Raw genomic sequence first — 17,681 nt, 5'->3', positions numbered from 1 at the left:
GATAAATAAACCTAAAAAAAACCAGACATGGCAATATGCCCAGTTTAAAACTATATTCCCCAGCTTCCCTTGCAGCTAAGATGATCATGTGACTAAGTTCTAGCTGATAAGATATGAGCAGAAATGTCATGTGTAGCATCTATGTAAAGCTTCTCCAAAGGGGGACAATATGCACTTTGCCTTTTTCCTCTCCTTTCTGTTGGCTGAATGAGAATAAGATGTCTGGAATTTGATAGCCATAGTGGACCATGAGGTGATATGCTAAGAATGGTGGAACAACAAGACAGAAGGAGTTGGGTCCCTGACACCTGGAACCACCATCCCAGCCCTCGGTATTTTCTGCTGGACCTCTTTGCCATAAGAGATAAATAATTTCTGTCTTCTTTAAGCTACTGTCATTTTAGTTTTCCTGTCACATGTAACCCTAACCTGTCACCTAACCCTAACCAATAAAATAATCATCCATTTTATGCAAAACCCTGTGCTAGATGTTGCAGGGGATGTAGAGGTAGATAGGATTTAGATACACAAAGAGTTGGGCAGGAAGGCTCATTCTGGTATGAAGGAGATCCTAAGAAAGGTTTGACTTGGCAGGGCTGTGTCAACATGAAGAGGATTTATATGAGATGAGACCAGAGAATATGATGGAAGGATCTTGAATGCCAGGCTGACGACATTGCACTTGACCCTCTGATGGGAAAACAGAGCAGATAAGCTTGTTTCCATTTGTGGATGAAGAAACCCAAGCCTTGGCAGATTACAGGACTTGTTCAAGGTCACCCAGCCAGTAAGCCACAGAGCCTATCGCAATTCTACTGACACTTGGCCTAGTGCCATACCATAGTTCTGTGTGTCTTTGAGCAAGTCTAGGGAGAAAATGGTAGGAACGGAGGTTTTTACACTTTGACACAGCCAGGGAACTAGACTGTGCCCTCCTCACACCCCCACACCATTAGGAGGAAACTTCAGGGGTTGCTAGAGGTTTAGGATCTAGACCTACCTTTTTTTTTTAAGTTTATTTATTTATTTTGAGAGAGAGAGAGGCAGAGATAGAGAATCCCAAGCAGGCTCCGCACTGTCAGTGCAGAGCTCAATATGGGGCTTGAACTCACGAACCATGAGATCATGACCTGAGTTCATGTCAAGAGATGGATGCTTAACCGACTGAGCCACACAGGTGCCCCAGGATCCAGACCTACCTTGAAGTCAGAGGATTCTTCCTTGGATCCCTGCTTAGCCAACCCCATGAGGAGGCTACAGTGGCCAGGGTGCTGCTGTGCTATGTGGTAAGTACCCATGTGTCAGGCACATGTGTCAGTGCTGGATATTCTATATATATTTATCTAAGTTACTGCCTTCAGTAGTATACCAAGAAAATTATAATACCACTCCTATTTTACAACAAAGATGAAGAAACTGAAGCTCTAAGAAATGAAAATACTACCCAGAGTCACTCAGTTGATGGCACTGTTGAAGTACAAAGCCACATTTGTTCAACTCCAAAACTGTGTTCTTAGCCCCACATTCTAATTTCTTCTCAATCCCTGCCAAAGCATGCAACAGTCTCCTATTATTACTTAAAACAGCAAGGACTTACCGAGTTTGATGGGTTGACCAGGGCCAGATCCCAGCTCTGCGCATCCCACCTACAATCGGGAGTCAATGTCCTATCCAGGAATCTTATCACCCATGCCCTACATGTGACCCTCACATGGGTGAGGGACTTCCTGGGGAGGTGGACCCACAGATGCCAAGATCTTTGTGGCCTCAGGCCTCCCAGGATTCTCTGTCTTGGTTGGTCATGTGACAAGGATCCCAGAGTCCTCCCATCCTGGGTTCTAGAATTCACAGATTCCAGTGAGCTGTTTCATGGAATAAGGGACACTGAATTCTTTGTGTCCTTCCTGTGGCTGTCATGGTTAGAATGAATTTGTTATGATTTGTACTGGCATCCATTCAATAGACAACTGGTCATTAGAACTGAATCTCCTATCATTGCCAACATTTGGAAAGTTGAGTTTTATTTTGCCGGTCATCCAGTGTGCATCTTTCCAGTAATGTGGTATGTCCAGTGTTCCAGCATAAACCACATATTCCCCTAAGCTGACCACACTGGTTTTTTTCTGGAACTTTCACAGGAAACACCCTAAGATGTGGCCTGCAGAGCTGAAGGTGACAGATGGATCCTTGTCCCCTCTGTATTCTCTGCCCAACTACAGGAGGCCAAGTACTTTGCCAGGTTTTGCCCTGGGTCATCACCGGTCCACCCCATTCTTGTATAACCTCCCTTCCTGTTGGCAAAACACTCTTCCTTGCCAAGCTCAGCCTAAGACTTTCACCCCACACCCTCTTCCTAATCAGGCCAAAGATAGAATGTGTTTTCCTTATTTTAACTAGATTTATTAGGCTTAGCCTAAGTCTAGCAGATTTTAATAGTTATTAGTAAAACATTCTTCCATTTCCTTATAAATACTATAATCAATGTTCCTATTCTCAAATGCACCACTTAAAGTATCTAAAATCAGATATGGAAGAGTAATTTCAATTTGTTCATAACAAAGTTTTCTGAAGATATAAGCAGATTTTGTCAGATTCAGAGGCACAATTCTTACAAACATGCTCATGCATTGTAGTGTGGGCAAACTATCACCAGAGCTTGTCATTACACCTTGTAGACATTCTTATCATTGGTTCTTATACAATCCTTATGATCTGTTATTGTCACCCAAAAGGGATGGCCAGTTAAGTGGTTGGATCCACATGATTACCAAAGGCTCACTGCTTCCTTGACTGCAACATTCTCATTAAAATTATGCCCTAAATGTTTCATATATGGCAACACATTATATGGCCCCCCAGGAAGCATAAGCAGTTGGTGGACATGAAAGGACCTTGAAACCCTGTATAACATAGTACATATGCCAGCTGTCCTTTAACATAGTAACAGATGGTGGCCAAAGTCCAGCTGGGCTCCAGGCCCAGCTCTACCTCTTAATAGTTGTGTGATCTCTACTAAGTCATTTACACACTCTGAACCTCAGGCTTTTCATCTGTAAAATACAAAGGATAGCAATATTTGCTCTACCATGAGGTTCAAATGAGATCATGGACGGGAAATCCCTTACAGGTCATGAAGCAACACTCATACATTAGCCATTTTATCACATACATTGACTTTTAATCTTCACAACACTGGGAGATGTCATTTTCCCCTTTTACAGATGTAGAGAGTCAAGTGAGTAAGCATGGTGGACCTGAGGTCCACACCTGGGTCTCCCTGTCTGATGCTCTTTCCTCTTTGGGAGAAGGCATACTCCATGGCACATCCCTGCTCATGGCTATGTCATACAAAGAGCACATTTAGGTGTTGTCCTTAAGCATGGCAGCAAATTAGTCCTCCAGAGCCACACAAAAGGGAGAGACCAAGGGAAGGCAGCCAAGACCCTGAGGCCTGTACTGTCCATGAACCCTACTCCCAGCCCCAGCTGCTTGACTTTCCCCAACACAAGTGTGTTAGCCAAGTACCTGTGGAGCACCTGCTTCCACCTCAGCCCCGGAGAAAGCATATGGGATTCAATTGGCACTGTCTTGAGAAGGTGTGTCATCTGGCCAAGGCAGAAACTCAGAGACACAGTAAGCAACAGTTGAACATAAAACAGTATGTGTTCAGGCGTCAGGTGAGTAATAAGGAAAGAGGGAGATTCCTAGATTCTCCACTTGGGAACACTAGAAATTCTTGAAGTTCTCTGTGGCCCCAGCAAACCCTAAAAATACCTCAGTCTGGGGAGACATGGAATCTACATCATCTCCCCTCTTTCCTCAACCCCACTCTTGAGGTTCCTTTCAGCTCTATCCCTTCCTGTCCCCAAAACTGTCTCTGTCCCTGGCCTCTAGGCTCCACAAGGTCAAGAGAGCAGATGTTCCCATTGCCATGTGCTGCAGATGCATTCCAGAGTCAATTCTCAATGAACATCTACTGAACTAAGCAGATGTAGGCAGAGCACATGGACAACAACAGGGACTCAAGGCCCATGAAGAATTATGCAGACAGGCTGGACTCTATCCTGGAAAGGGGGAGGCCTAGGCCCTCATAGAGGAGCCAAAGAGAGAGAACCCCATCAATACACTATGAACTAAATGGAGAGAAGTGCTATTTAGAAAAAAACCTGATGAATAAAATTCCTGAGAGCAGCAACTGTCAGGGAGTAAACTCCTCCTTTTGTGTGAGAGACGGGAATGTGGACCAGTAGGTAGCTCTGTTCTGGCCACCACAGGCCAGAGCTGGGATGTGCAGGTGAAGAGTCTGCTTCCTGCACGTGAAGTAGACTGAGTGGAGCCCTGTGAGCACCTTCCTGCCTCACTGTGGGGGACTCATGAGTGAGTTTTGAGGGCTCTGACCTCTTCAGAGGAAGGAGACCTGATTGCCAAGCCCAGCGCTCTTCCCTGATCTGCTGCTGAATGAGCAGGGAACAAGCAGGGGCTTTCTCTTAACTGTGTGGCCCTTACCTGATCTGGTAGCACAAAGGGAAATTAATAGCTACTTTATGCAAATGCCTCTCTCTTTTTGTATACTGTATTTAGAGAAACTGCTTTGGCATTTAGAAATAAGTTTTATATAAGAGTTTGTTGCTGCTGCTGTTAACCATCCAAACAGTAAAAGCCAAGTGGAAATCCTCAAATGTCAGTAATACTACCAAAATGCTTAAAAATATACACTAGGCCCCCTTCAGTCATCACATTTTTAAACTTCTGGAAGTATAGAGAATCTTCTGAGAAGAACTTGTCATGATCTAATGCTTGATAAAATGTTTTCCACCTTCCCTCCCCAACCTCTCCCATTAGGGTTTTTCAAGTGCACTTGATTGCAACAACTTTGGATGAAGTGAACGTACTGTGTGGCCTTGGGCAAGTCCCTACTCCTGTGGGTGTCAGTTGCTGATTGTAGGACCTCTGAGTTTCTCTTCTGCTAAAAAGGGCCCCTTTTATAGTACCATGAGTTCAGAACTAGTGATCCAATTAGGAAACAATGCAGTTCCTAGAATTATAGGTCTGCAGGGAACATATCCCACTTCTGGCTGAACTGTTCCCAGAGTGCTACTAACACAGAGGTTCCAAACTTTCAAGCCTCAATAATGGCTCAAAGGAATTCAGTATTTTCTTTTATACCAAATGACTGCTGGAACCACAAGGGTTCTGGACAGGCCTTAGCTGGCCCAGTATAAAGAATGAAGTTGACCTTCTGCCCTTTTTCTGCTTTCTCTTCCAGTGGTCTCCTAGGCCACCTTCTCTGGAGCTCTCTCCACACCCCTACCACTGTGCCATCACCACCACAAGAGTCTGGGCTCTTGGGTGGCCTATAAGTGCACACCATGCCTGGCCCTCTCCAGCCCTCTCCTTCCCTGCTTGCTAAAAAGGTCCTTCTTTGGGAAGCTGCTTTTGGGTGGGAAGGAGCCAACTGGCTAATTCACACTGAGACATAATGCTTCATAAGGAATTAAAATGCAGATGTCCTATAGGAGAAAAAAATCCATCAAGTTCCTAAAGAAGTAGAAGTTGAGGTGTCAAAGATGAACCAAGAGAGGATATTTTGTAGCATGGGAGCTTTCCAACACCAGATTTTTGGATTTTGGTGTGGCTCTACCCTTTTACAAATGTGTGCTCTTGGGAAATTTATTTAACCACCCTGAAATCCGATTTCTATGACTATAAAATGGCTCTGGAGCCACTGACCTATCCTCATGAAATAACATTAAAGTGCTTGCAAACTATACAGCACAGCATAGCCCTCCCATGCCTCCACCCGCCACCCCCAGGTGTGTCTGGAACACCCCTCTAAGTCATCTCCTTCTTAGTTCCACTACTCAGAAACCCTGGGAGAAGAGTGAGGGAGAGAAAGATGCTGGCATGTTCCCTTCCAGCCTTCCCCATGCTGCATCTCCTCTCCACCTCTTAATCATCGCAGAGATTTCAAATGTTTTTCTGTGTGGATTTCCCCCCACCCCAAAAGAAAACACTCCAAATCTCTGAAACCGCAGGGTTTTTGACACGCTTTGCAACAGGACAACAGGAGACTGGCATGCAGGGTGGGAAAGAGGAGGATCTAAGTTGTGGACAAAATAGGAGACATAAAGACCGTGCTTTTTTTTTTTTTTTAAACCTACACAACTACGTGTCCCTCCTGACACTATTCACAGCATCTCTCAGACCCCTTGAAGCCTGGGCAGCACGATGATAGGCTTGGTGCTATTTTAAAATCAGGCAGCACATGGAATGGGGCTATCCTTACATACTCCTCTCAGTCAGAGAACAGTCCACCAGCCCCTAACAGAGTGGATACTCTCCTTTATTTAAATGTAGACGTTTCTCATTTCCAAAGATTAATATTTATAAAGTCGTAACTTGTTGGGAATTATTCTGGCTATTCCTAATTACCATTAGGCTCATATGATAACAATGTATTCCCAAGTAAGTTTGGGAATTGGTCCAAATAAGTGAGTAAAAACCGTGTTTATTAAGACCTAGTACGATCAAATCAAGTAATGCATGCTGGAAGACAAGGTCACACACTGATCAGAGCTGGGTTAGAACACAGTTCTTTTTGTTTTTTATTTGAGAGAGAGAGAGCCCATGCTCTCTCTCAAGCTGACTCCACACTCACCGCAGAGCCTGATGTGGGGCTTGATCCCACAATTATAAGATAATGACCCAAGCCAAAATCAAGAGTTGGTCACTCAGCAGACTGAGCCACTCAGGTACCCCTAGAGCACAGTTCTAATCCAGTTCATGGATGGTTGAGAAACAGGAAAATAATATAAACTAAAAGATAATTATGAGCCAAAAAAAAAATAAAAAGACAAATTCAAAGCTGGTTCAAAACCAAACACCAATCTAAAGTCAACTAACAAATAGATGTAAATTAAATGAAAAAAAAGCATAAATAGTAATGCAAATTTCAGACAGGCAGAGTAAATGTTAACAGGAAATCCATTTAAGTGGTCCACTGATCTGGAGTTGTTACTGTCAACAGTAGGGATCCTAGTGGGTCATAATTCTGAGGAGAAAGTGGTTACATATTGGGAAAATAGGGTTAGAGACAAAACAATAACAGAATGCTGCAGCTCGTGTTTGACACAAATTGAAGTCAGAAATGGAGCTACAACCATTTTTTTATGAAAATCAAGAAGAATAAACAGAAAAGAGTTCTTGATCCCCTTTCCACAAAAAAAGTAATAAAATGCCAGTAACAAGAAAAAATGAAGCAATTAAGAGAATTCCTGAGCCCAGATAAACTCTCAGTTTGATTGGGGTGAGTGCCCAAACCAGGTTTTAGGACAAGGCCCTTATAGTGGCTGTGGAAAGCAGTTGAGGACAGGTACCCCGTGGTGCCTATTGTTGGGAGGGCAAGAAGTTGTGAAGACTCAGAAGACTGTGAAGAAAGGTTTCATTGTAAGGACTTTCAGCCTGAAGATATTCACCTCCTCCACCATCAGCCTTCTCTGTTCTCTCCTCTTGGGCTAGCAGTATGACACTAAACCTTGGGGCTTGTGCCTCATACTTACCTGGCAAATAATGAAGAGACTTCCTAAGAACCCCTCCAAATTTCCCAGTTCAATTACTGTAGGTGCCTAAATCAGGTTGCTACACAGTAAAGACCTGTTTTTCTGAACACTGTCAGCTCAATTCATGGTTTCCCCAGCACCTCCCAGCCATGGCTTCCAAGAGGCCAAAACTCCTCTAGGAAAATGAAGGAAGTGCCTCTGCAATATTTAAGTCAAATGTTGGGACTCTGGAACAACAAGAAATGTACCCTGAGCAAAACTAATTGGAACATGACATGGACCTTACAGTAAAAGAATTTTTCTGGTAGAATTCTCAGCTACAAGAAAACATAGAATGTGGCTCAAGTTCAAACATTGTACTGGTAAATCTCACAGATCTAGACTTTCACTTAGAGTTTTTTTCTTTATCAGAATGGTCCAAAATTGTACTAAGTATCTAGGAGCAATGTACCTAGACACAGCATTGGCCTTGAAAATTCAAAAACAGCAAGTTATAAAACTGAATAAGTTGTATAGTAGAAAATGCCCCTCTTCAAGGCCATTCGCCAGAAACAGAATTTTGAACCTGGAAGGAACCTTAACAGGAGACCCAGGTTTAGGGTAATAATACCATCTGATAAAAGTAGGCACAGGGCCTTGGAAAGAGGCCAGTGCAATGAAGGGCCTTAAAGTTTGAGGTTCTTTAGCTTCATGGTACATCACAGTGTTATTCATTTAAATAGTTGTTTACTGCATTGTGTTGATTCAGAGACTTTTCTACCTGGAAATATCAACTGGCTTGTGCATTGCCATACAGCTAATTGGTGGAAAATGTCAGGAATCAAGCCCAGTGTTTTGAACTGTGTTACCTATACCTGCTATGTCGGCAACTATTTTGTATATACCCCTAATCATCCAAAGGACCTCATGCTTTTGGTTTCAGACAGCCAATAAAAGGTCTTAATCATCTGGAGTCTAGAAAGAAAATAAGCACTTCTAACATTTAGAAGTAGAGTTACCTAGGACTTAGTCCAGACCTAAATGAAAGCCAGTGGATGATACATGGCACCATATGTCAGGCTGGTAACAATCTAGTTCTCTCCTACTTGTGCTCATTGTTGTTCTCCATTTCTTCCAGAATCAAGTGCCAGGGCTAATTAAATTCCTGATTAAAGCCCAAGGCATCGCTAGGAGTTCAGCTAGTGAGCTGGCTGGGTATAAAGCACAAAATAGTCCCCCCTATTTGATATCCAAAGATATTGGTATTAAATTGGTAGCACCATCTCTTATACTCCCCCAAATTATGCATTCATTTATTCATTCATCCTTCATTTACTTATTTGTTCATTCAACATTTTTAAAAATTTTTTTAATGTTTATTTTTGACAGAGACAGAGCATGAGTGTGGGAGGGGCAGAGAGAGAGGGAGACACAGAATCTGAAGCAGACTCCAGGCTCTGAGCTAGGCTCTGAGATGTCAGCACAGAGCCCTACGCGGGGCTCAAACTCATGGACCATGAGATCATGACCTGAGCCAAAGTTGGACACTCAACCGAGCCATCCAGGTGCCCCCATTCATTCAACATTCTTAATGAGCGCCTTGGGAGGTGGGACATCAATTTCTCTTCTCAAGGAATTTATAATCCATTTGAGGAGATAAGAAATGATCTCATTAAAAAGAATTTAAGGTGGAGCAAGTGTAGGCAGAGCAGAGAAGGGGAGAGAGAGCTTCCTCAAGGTACACTTGATCCAGGCAGCTTTCATGGAGGAGGCAGAATCTGTAAGTCCTTAGAAGGAAATAGACACAAATCCCTCTTGATCTTGCCAGCCTGTGATTGAACAAAGAAATATCTCAGTGACACTGATGAGTAGGTGTATTAGCCAGTTACTTAGAGACTTGTTAATTTTTTTAAAGATTTTTTAAACTAATCTCTACACCCAAGGTGGGGTTCAAACTCACAACCCTGACATCAAGAGTCACATGCTCCACTGACTGAGACAGCCAAGTGCCCTGGGACTTGTGAATTTCTGAAGTTTCCCAAAATGGAAGATAAATTATTGGGGACCTACCTAGCCACCTCACAGCATGAGACCTGTTGGAGCCAGGCTTGGGCATGACAGATAGATGAGCATTTCTTCGGAGGCAATGGTTCACTTAGAATAGTGGCTCTCAGCCACATTAGACCCAAATGCCTCTTTTTATAACAAATAATTTATAACTCTCCCTTTGTTATGCTCGAATGAAAACCATAAATAATGTAATCTGCCTACATACAGAATTTCCCCTTCAAAATCCATAATTTCAAAAAAATTATAAATAAGTACTCACTGTGTTATAATCAAAGAGCAAGAAAAGCAATTTTATACTAAAATATTAAGTATTTAAATACCTGGAAAAATGTGTACACAGCTACAGTGGAAGACCTAATGAGTAGTTAGATGTCTGCACCTATGTGTAGACTCAAATACTGTGATTGGCATTGTTAGGAACAATTCTCAGTAAAGTCCTGAACAAAATGTATCACCTTCATTCAATTTTGCATTCCTAGAGAAATTCAGTTTATGTTAAAACTGAAAAAAAAAATCCTTCATGTTTATACGTAAGATGGAGTTGCATGCTAGACCCAGATAATTACGAACAGGGTTTTCATGGACATAAACATCTAGTGGGACATTTGAAAGTCATGTTGACAGTACCTTGCGGTATAGAGTATCCCGACCATGGCAGAACATCTGACACCCCCATCCAGTGGCACTCCCACTCCCATCATTGTGACAAATTGTGATAGTGACAAATGCCTCCATAAATTCCCAAAATTACCTATTAGGAAGTCAAACTACCCTTTCTGGGAAGCCTAGTTACAGGGCAGGTGTGTGTGTGCATGCGTGTGTGTGCACACATGTGTTTGTGTGTGTGTAGGTGATCTGTTTCTTCCAACAGCTCGAGGTATGGACCACCTTCTCACTCTATTGCCTTCTGAAATGGTTAATTTTATGTGCCAGCTTGTGTGCCATGGGGTGCCCAGATATTTGGTCAAACATTCTGAGTGTTTCTGTGAGTGTGTTTTGGGATGGGATTAGCATTTAAATTCATAGACTGAGTAAGGCAAATTGCCCCTTCCAATGTGGGTGGTTCTCATCCAATTAGTTGAAGGCCTGAGTAGAACAAAAAGGCTAACTCTCCCTAGAGTAAGAGAGAATTCCTCCTGCCTGATTGCCTTAGACTGGGACATCAACTTTTTCCTGCCTTAGGACTCAAACTGAAACACTGGCTCTTTCTGAGTCTCAAGACTACTAGCTACTTCACTGGAACCACATCGTCAGATCTCCTGAGTCTCCACCTTGCCAACTCATGCTGCACATCTTGTCAGCCTCCATAATCACCTTAACCCAATTCCTTATAGTATATATATAAACTATATATATATACATATATTATGTATAACATAAATAGCATATATATTATGTAGTATATATAATTCTTTATAATATATACAATATTTATATATAATATATAATTTACATATATAAGTGCATATAAAACCTGTCTATATATACATCATATATATATATATATATATATATATATATATATATATATCTGTATACAGCCAATAGAATGGGGTACTTCTGTTTCTCTGAAGAGTTCTGACTAATACATTCCTGTTCAAGTCTGAGCAATGTCCTTGCCTTGTACTTCCTTCTGCCCTCTGGTCTCCCACTCCAGGAGGGTCCACCATAAAACAGTCTGAAACACTATATCAGGAGGCCCCAGCTGCAGCTCATAGGACCCCACCTGAAACTCAGCATGAATCAAGCAATGGCAAACCGAAAGGGGAGAGGACTCCAACAAGGCACCCTTTAGAGCTGACTGGAATCTGTCCAGTGTCTGCTTGGACATTCAGGCTTGGGTCCTTTTATGAAACAGGGAGGGAGGGCTTTTAGGGGAAGACATGGTATTAACAGTGCTCCCAAAGAAGTGTAACAGGGCCCAAAGATGGAAATTTTACAAAGTAAGCAGATATAGGGAACCTTCTTCAAACACTACCCTGGGTGGAGAAAGTTTCTCAAGGAGGCACCCTCTCTCACTGAGCAGAGGGGATGGAGGCATTTCGATTACTTTGATTACTCCCCCTTCTAAATAAATGAATGAATTCTATGGTCAGGAAAGGAGTCTCAGAAAGAAAGTATAGCAAGAGTGCTTCATTTTATCACAACTTCAATCATTCAAAAATGTATTGAATGTTTACTGTATGCTAGGTTTGCTTTAAGTTCTGAGACTATAATGATGAGGAAGATGTAGACCTATACTCAAGGAGCTCACAGACTGGCAAGAAGACAGACAGATGAAAAGGCAATTATAAAACAATGGGCTGTACCACCAGGATGTGTGAACACAATTGCAGTGGGGGCTCCTAGTTGGGGCAGCTAACCCTTCCAGAGAGGTGGGGTCAGGAGTGAGGAAGGCTCACCAGAGGGAACACGAGAGGTGGGTTTTGAAGAATGAATGAAAGTTAACCAGAGGGAGAAGGGGGAAAGGGCACAAAAGGCAGAGATGAGTACTGTAATAGCATGAAACAGAGGAGAGGCGTCTCCCAGAAGCTAGAAGAAAGGGTATAAGGTAGAAGTGTGGAGTGGCAAGAACTAGGCTAGAAAGAGAAGGCAGGAGTTGGATCATGGAGACGCTGTGTGGGCCATGCTAGCGTGCCTGGTTTTCATTCCAAAGGCAACAGGAAGCCATTGAAATATTTTAAGCAGGAGAGTGGCACAGTCAGAGTTGTCTAATAAATATATCACTCAAACTGAAGAATTTAGTCTGGTTGCAAAAACTAGCAGACCAGGAGCAGGAGGAACACTCAGGAAAGTGTTGCAGTAATTTGATTGAGGTGTTTATCAGGACCCAAGTTAAGGCACAAGTCAGAGAGGAAGGAAGGGGTATAAAGAATATCAAGCAAAGATTTGCACACACACACACACACACACACACACACACACAACTGATCGACAAAACATGAAAAAATCTTGCTATAACTAATAAAGCAATAAAAAGTAAATTGATGTGGAGTGTCTAGGTGACTCAGATGGTTAAGCATCTGACTTTGGCTCAGGTCATGAGCTCATGGTTTGTGGGTTCGAGTCCTGCATTGGGCTCTATGCTGACAGCAGAGTCTGCTTGGGATTCTCTCTCTTCTTCTCTCTTTGCTTCTATTTCTCTCAAAGTAAATATACATTAAAAAAATTAAGTGATATGGTACTTTCTTCCACTGACTTCATAAAGGTTTTTGTTTTGTTTTGTTTTTAGGGAATACAAGAACAGGAGACTTGGGGAAAGTTTGGATGTGCCGAGTTTGAGGTCCCTGTGGGTCTCCAAATGGAACCACACCACTGGTAGTTGGCCCTGTGGGTCTAGCACTCAGAAGAGAGGCCCTGTCTGCCGAGAAATTTTGGAAGTCATCTATGTTAGGTGATGGTCAATAGCTTTGGAAGTAGGTTAAATCACCAAGGGAGAGTCTGTACAGAGGAAGTAGGGGAAAACCCTGGAGAACACTAGCAATCAAGGTGAATAGAGATTAAAGAACAGTTGAAGGAGCCTAAGAAGGAATGGTCAAAAAAATAGGAGAGAACATAGGAGAAAATAATGTCAACGAAGCCAGGATGGGAAGGAATGGCAAGAAGGAGGGAGTGGTGAAGACCACCAAAGGTTGCAGAGAGGTCAAGTAAGATTGACCTTCACACTGAAAAGTATGCACTGTATTTAGCAAACAAGTCCTCAGTGACTTGTTTCTTCTATTTTGTTTATTACTTATTTCACCCCCCACTCCCTTTGTATTAATTAGTTAGAGTTGCTATTCAATTCTTTTATTTTCCTTGTTAATCTGGGATCTCTACATAGGGTGACAAAATGGATATCTTCCATTATATGAAGATAAGAGTCCAACTGTTTCCCCCCCAAAACGCTGTTCTTTTTCCTCTGAAGGATGAATCCTTTAGAATGCTTTCACTTCCCACTCTCACACCAAAATGAGACCTGTGGTAAAGTTTTCCTTCCCCTCTTTCTTCTTTAGTACTTTTAGTTCCAGGCTATTATTAACATTTCCCTTCAAATATGTCTTTTCTATTTTGAGTGCTTCTATTACACATCCCCAAATAGTCTATTATTATCCATATGAGTGTAACTAGTTATATATTGTAAGGATTCTTGCTCATCACAGTTTGTTTCCTTTTTATCCTCCCTCCATCTTGAAGCCTTTAAACCGATTCATTTATTATTTGGTTAGATCTTTTATTAATATCTTTTTTACTGATGGAAGATGTGGGTGACACATCCTTTGAATCTTTGCATATCCTCAAATGTATTTCTTTAACTCTGACAGGGGAACAATGTCTTGCTACAGGATTTTTGGTATGAACTATTTTTTTCCTTAGTAATCTTCACGTGATTCACCTCAATCTTCTCTGCTTCAAGTGTTACAAAAGAGAAAGTCGATGCCCCCATGATCCTTCTTCCTCTGTAAGTAACTTGTACTTTCTTTCTGGAAAATTGTAAGATTTTCTTTTTATCCTTAGACTTCAGGCATTTACCAAGCTATGGCTCATTTGTCTTGCCCAGAATTTGCCAAAATCTTCCAATCAGCAGACTTGGGTCTTTTTTTAGCTTGGGAAATTTATTTTCTACTACTTAAGTATTATCTCTCTCTTTTCTATCCACTTAATTTGCAGATCTTGTCTTTTGGCTTCAGAAAGTTTTTTTTTTTTTTTTTGGTGCTCTACTGAAATCTTTACATCCTAATGTTATTATTATTTTTAAAGTTATTGTTCTCTAGTGGCTTGGTTGTATGCAAGCCTCTTTTCTAAGAGTATTGCTGAGCTCCTTAGGTATCATAGTAATGTTTTCTGCTCTCTGGGATCAATGCCAATCACTGGGGTGCTTTAAGAGGGGCAGACCCACAAGTGGTGGGTAGTTTTACCCCAGCCATGGCCCCAGGAGGAAGACTCTCATTTCCCAGTTTTCTTATATTGCCCAGTCTTGGGAATGGAGGTAGAGCACAGGGAACCTGTACAATCCCTCTCCCTCAAAGACATCCAGCTGGGTCTCTTTGCCAGGATACCTACTGGTGCCCAGATACTGGGGTCTTCTTCTGATCACAGAAGAAGGGGAAGTTTGAAGACTATGTGCTTATATTCACAGCTTTAAGAAAACAACACACATTCCATTCAAGAACATATCCCAGAGTGACATGAGCAAGATGGCAGAGTGGGAAGACCTTCTTTATCCACAAACACATTTATTCAGCAACAATTCACAGCCAAGTTCCTTTTGTGAGAAGTTCAGAAACTAATTGAAAGGTTTTGCACCCCAGGCAAACATGAAGCCAGGATCACTGTAGCCAGGAGGGAAATTCAGAACATAATTTTTGCCAGAATTCCTACCCTCAGCACAGTACCTTATGATCAGGAAGAGACTCCCTAGGTCTTAGGTTTTCACAGGGAGGGAAAGAGTTAGTTTATTCATCCCATGGTCCAACTTTTCCAAAAAGGGCTCCCCAGAGAATTGGCTTCTGTCTTGCCAGTCTTGGGGCTCTTATGAGCCCAACACAGTCTAGCCACTCAGAAGGGGAACAGAGACAATGACTTGGACTGGGAAATCCCATGGCATCTCCCCCTCTGCTCAGCAAAGAGAAAGCAAGCTAAACCATAGCTGCCTGCTTCTCCCTGGCAAGGGAAAGAGCTGGTTCAGGCTTCCAACACCACAACTTTTCTGGGAGCTTCCCAAAGGACTGGTTCTAACTTGCCTGTCTTGGAGTGCTGATATGACCTGACATAATCTGACTGCCTGGGGGCTAGTGAGAACAGCTACAGAGATTTGGGTTGACAGTCACCATAGTATACCTTCCTGGTTCAGCACAGAACAAGCAGAGATAGATAGATAGATCGATAGATAAATAGATAGATAGACAGTTCCAAGATTCTCCCTGAGGAAGGAAAAATTGGACAGATGGTCCCAAGCTTGGCTTTGATGGCTTCAATCTCACTTGTTCCAATGCACTGATAGGACCCAGCATACTCTAGACATCTAGGAGCTGCAAAGAACATAGAAAGTAGGTTAGATTAGCACAAAAGATTGGGAGGTCCCTAGAATCTCTGGCAAGGCTGATTGGTGTGGGTCTTCTCCTGTACACAGCCAGTCTGGGAGAGGTGGCTGTTTTGTCTACTGCAGACCAACCCAGCATCAAGGAAAGTGAAGGATCAGGCAAAGATGTCACAAAGGAACACAATAAATCTTCACAAAACAATCCTAATGAAATAGAGTTATATGCTATGCCCGACAGAGAATTCAAAATAACTTGTCATAAAAATGCACACTGAGGCCAGGAGAATATGAATAAAGTGATAATTTCAATAAAGAAATAGAAAATATAAAAAAGGACAAATAGAAATTATGGAGCTGAAGAACACAATAGCTAAACTTAAAAATTCACTAGAGCTGGTTCAAAAACAGACTAGATCAAATAGAAGAAAGGGTCAGTGAATCTTAAGAGAAGTCATAGGAAATAATTCAGTCAGAAGAGAAAAGGGGGGTGGGGGGGAAGAATTAAAGAGTGTAGAAAGCTTAAGGGACTTATGAGACATCACCAAACAAGCTGACATACACATTGGGGGAATTCCAGAAGGAGAAAAGAGACAAAGGACCAAGAAGCTTATTCAAAGAAATAACAGCTGAACATTTCTCCCCAGATCTGGGTAAGGAAATGGATATCCAAGTCCAAGAAGCCCAAAAAAGATCAAAAAAGAAGAAGCAAAAAAAAAAAAAAAATCACACTGAGACACATTATAATCAAATTGTCAAAATTCCAAGACTATCATATTCATAAGATAGTCATAAGACTATCAGTTATTTCTTAGCAGAAACCTTGCAGGTTAGAAAGAAGTGGTATGATAAATTTTAAGTACTCAAGGGAAAAAAACTAGCAACCAAGAATACTGTACCCAACAAAACTATCCTGCAAAATGAAGCTGAGATAAAGACTTTCAGACAAAAGGTAAAGGGAGTTCATCACCATTAGACCTCCTTACAAGAAATACTAAAGGAAGTTCTTCAAGTTGAAATGAAAAGGCACCAGACATCAGCACAATAGCATAAGAAAGTATAAAATGTGTTAGTAAAGGTTAATATATACGCAAATACAGAATACTGTGTTACTGTAATGGTAGTAGGTAAATTAGTTTTAATCCTAGTATAAAAAAGACAAAAGTGGGGCGCCTGGGTGGCACAGTCGGTTAAGCGTCCGACTTCAGCCAGATCACGATCTCGCGGTCCGGGAGTTCGAGCCCCGCGTCAGGCTCTGGGCTGATGGCTCAGAGCCTGGAGCCTGTTTCCGATTCTGTGTCTCCCTCTCTCTCTCTGCCCCTCCCCCGTTCATGCTCTGTCTCTCTCTGTCCCCAAAAAAATAAATAAACGTTGAAAAAAAAAATTTAAAAAAAAAGACAAAAGTATTAACTATAACTAACAATTCATTAAAAGAGAAATAGTATGAATAGATATAATTGTGACAACAACAAAGAATGTGAAGAGGTGCTTGAAGATTGGAGAGGTCCAACTCCTGAATTCCAGGGCACTCTCAGAGCCCCACAAGGAGATAGAAAATTATGAATAGGACTGAGTTTAAGTTTCCTACTACCTCTGTGGGAAACATGGGTGTTCAAATAAAAATTGAGTTTTATAAAGTAAAAAAAAAAAAATAAAATTAAAATTAAAATTAAAAAAAAGAATGTGAAGAGAGAAGTTATAGCGTAAAGTTTTTATATGTGATTGAACAACTTAAAATAGACTGTTTTTATGAGCTTAAAATAGATTGTTATAATTATGAGATATTTTACGTAAGCCCAAAGTAACCACCAACACCAAAAATATCTATAGAAATTACACAAAAGAAAAAGAAAAGAATTTTAAAAATATCAATACTATGGGGTGCCTGGGTGGCTCAGTCTGTTAGGCATCCAACTTCAGCTCAGGTCATGATCTTGCAGCGTATGAGTTTGAGCCCGATGTCAGAGTCTGTGCTGACAGCTCAGCGCCTGGAGCCTGCTTCAGATTGTGTCTCCCTCTCTCTGCCCCTCCCCTGCTCACACCTCTGTCTCTCT

At 41.7% G+C, this 17,681-nt stretch overlaps 1 protein-coding gene across 10 annotated transcripts in view; it reads left to right on the top strand.

Moving 5' to 3' along the window:
* The window catches only part of GLDN (gliomedin), a 104,500-nt gene that overhangs the window by 14,061 nt on the left and 72,758 nt on the right, over positions 1-17,681 (top strand). For 6 of the 10 annotated variants that reach the window (XM_047864372.1, XM_047864367.1, XM_047864370.1 and 3 more), the window contains one exon: positions 12,841-13,002. The exons of 1 other annotated variant lie outside the window; for it this stretch is intronic. The gene's annotated coding sequence lies outside the window, so the exon portion shown is untranslated. Of the gene's footprint in view, positions 1-2,138; positions 2,228-3,894; positions 4,385-9,083; positions 9,104-12,840; positions 13,003-17,681 lie in introns of those variants that run through there. 3 more of the 10 variants (XR_007153339.1, XM_047864373.1, XR_007153338.1) reach the window with 3 other exon arrangements.

This window comes from Prionailurus viverrinus, chromosome B3, assembly GCF_022837055.1.
Source record: "Prionailurus viverrinus isolate Anna chromosome B3, UM_Priviv_1.0, whole genome shotgun sequence".
Lineage (NCBI taxonomy): Eukaryota > Metazoa > Chordata > Mammalia > Carnivora > Felidae > Prionailurus > Prionailurus viverrinus.
This window is presented reverse-complemented; position numbering and strand designations above follow the sequence as displayed.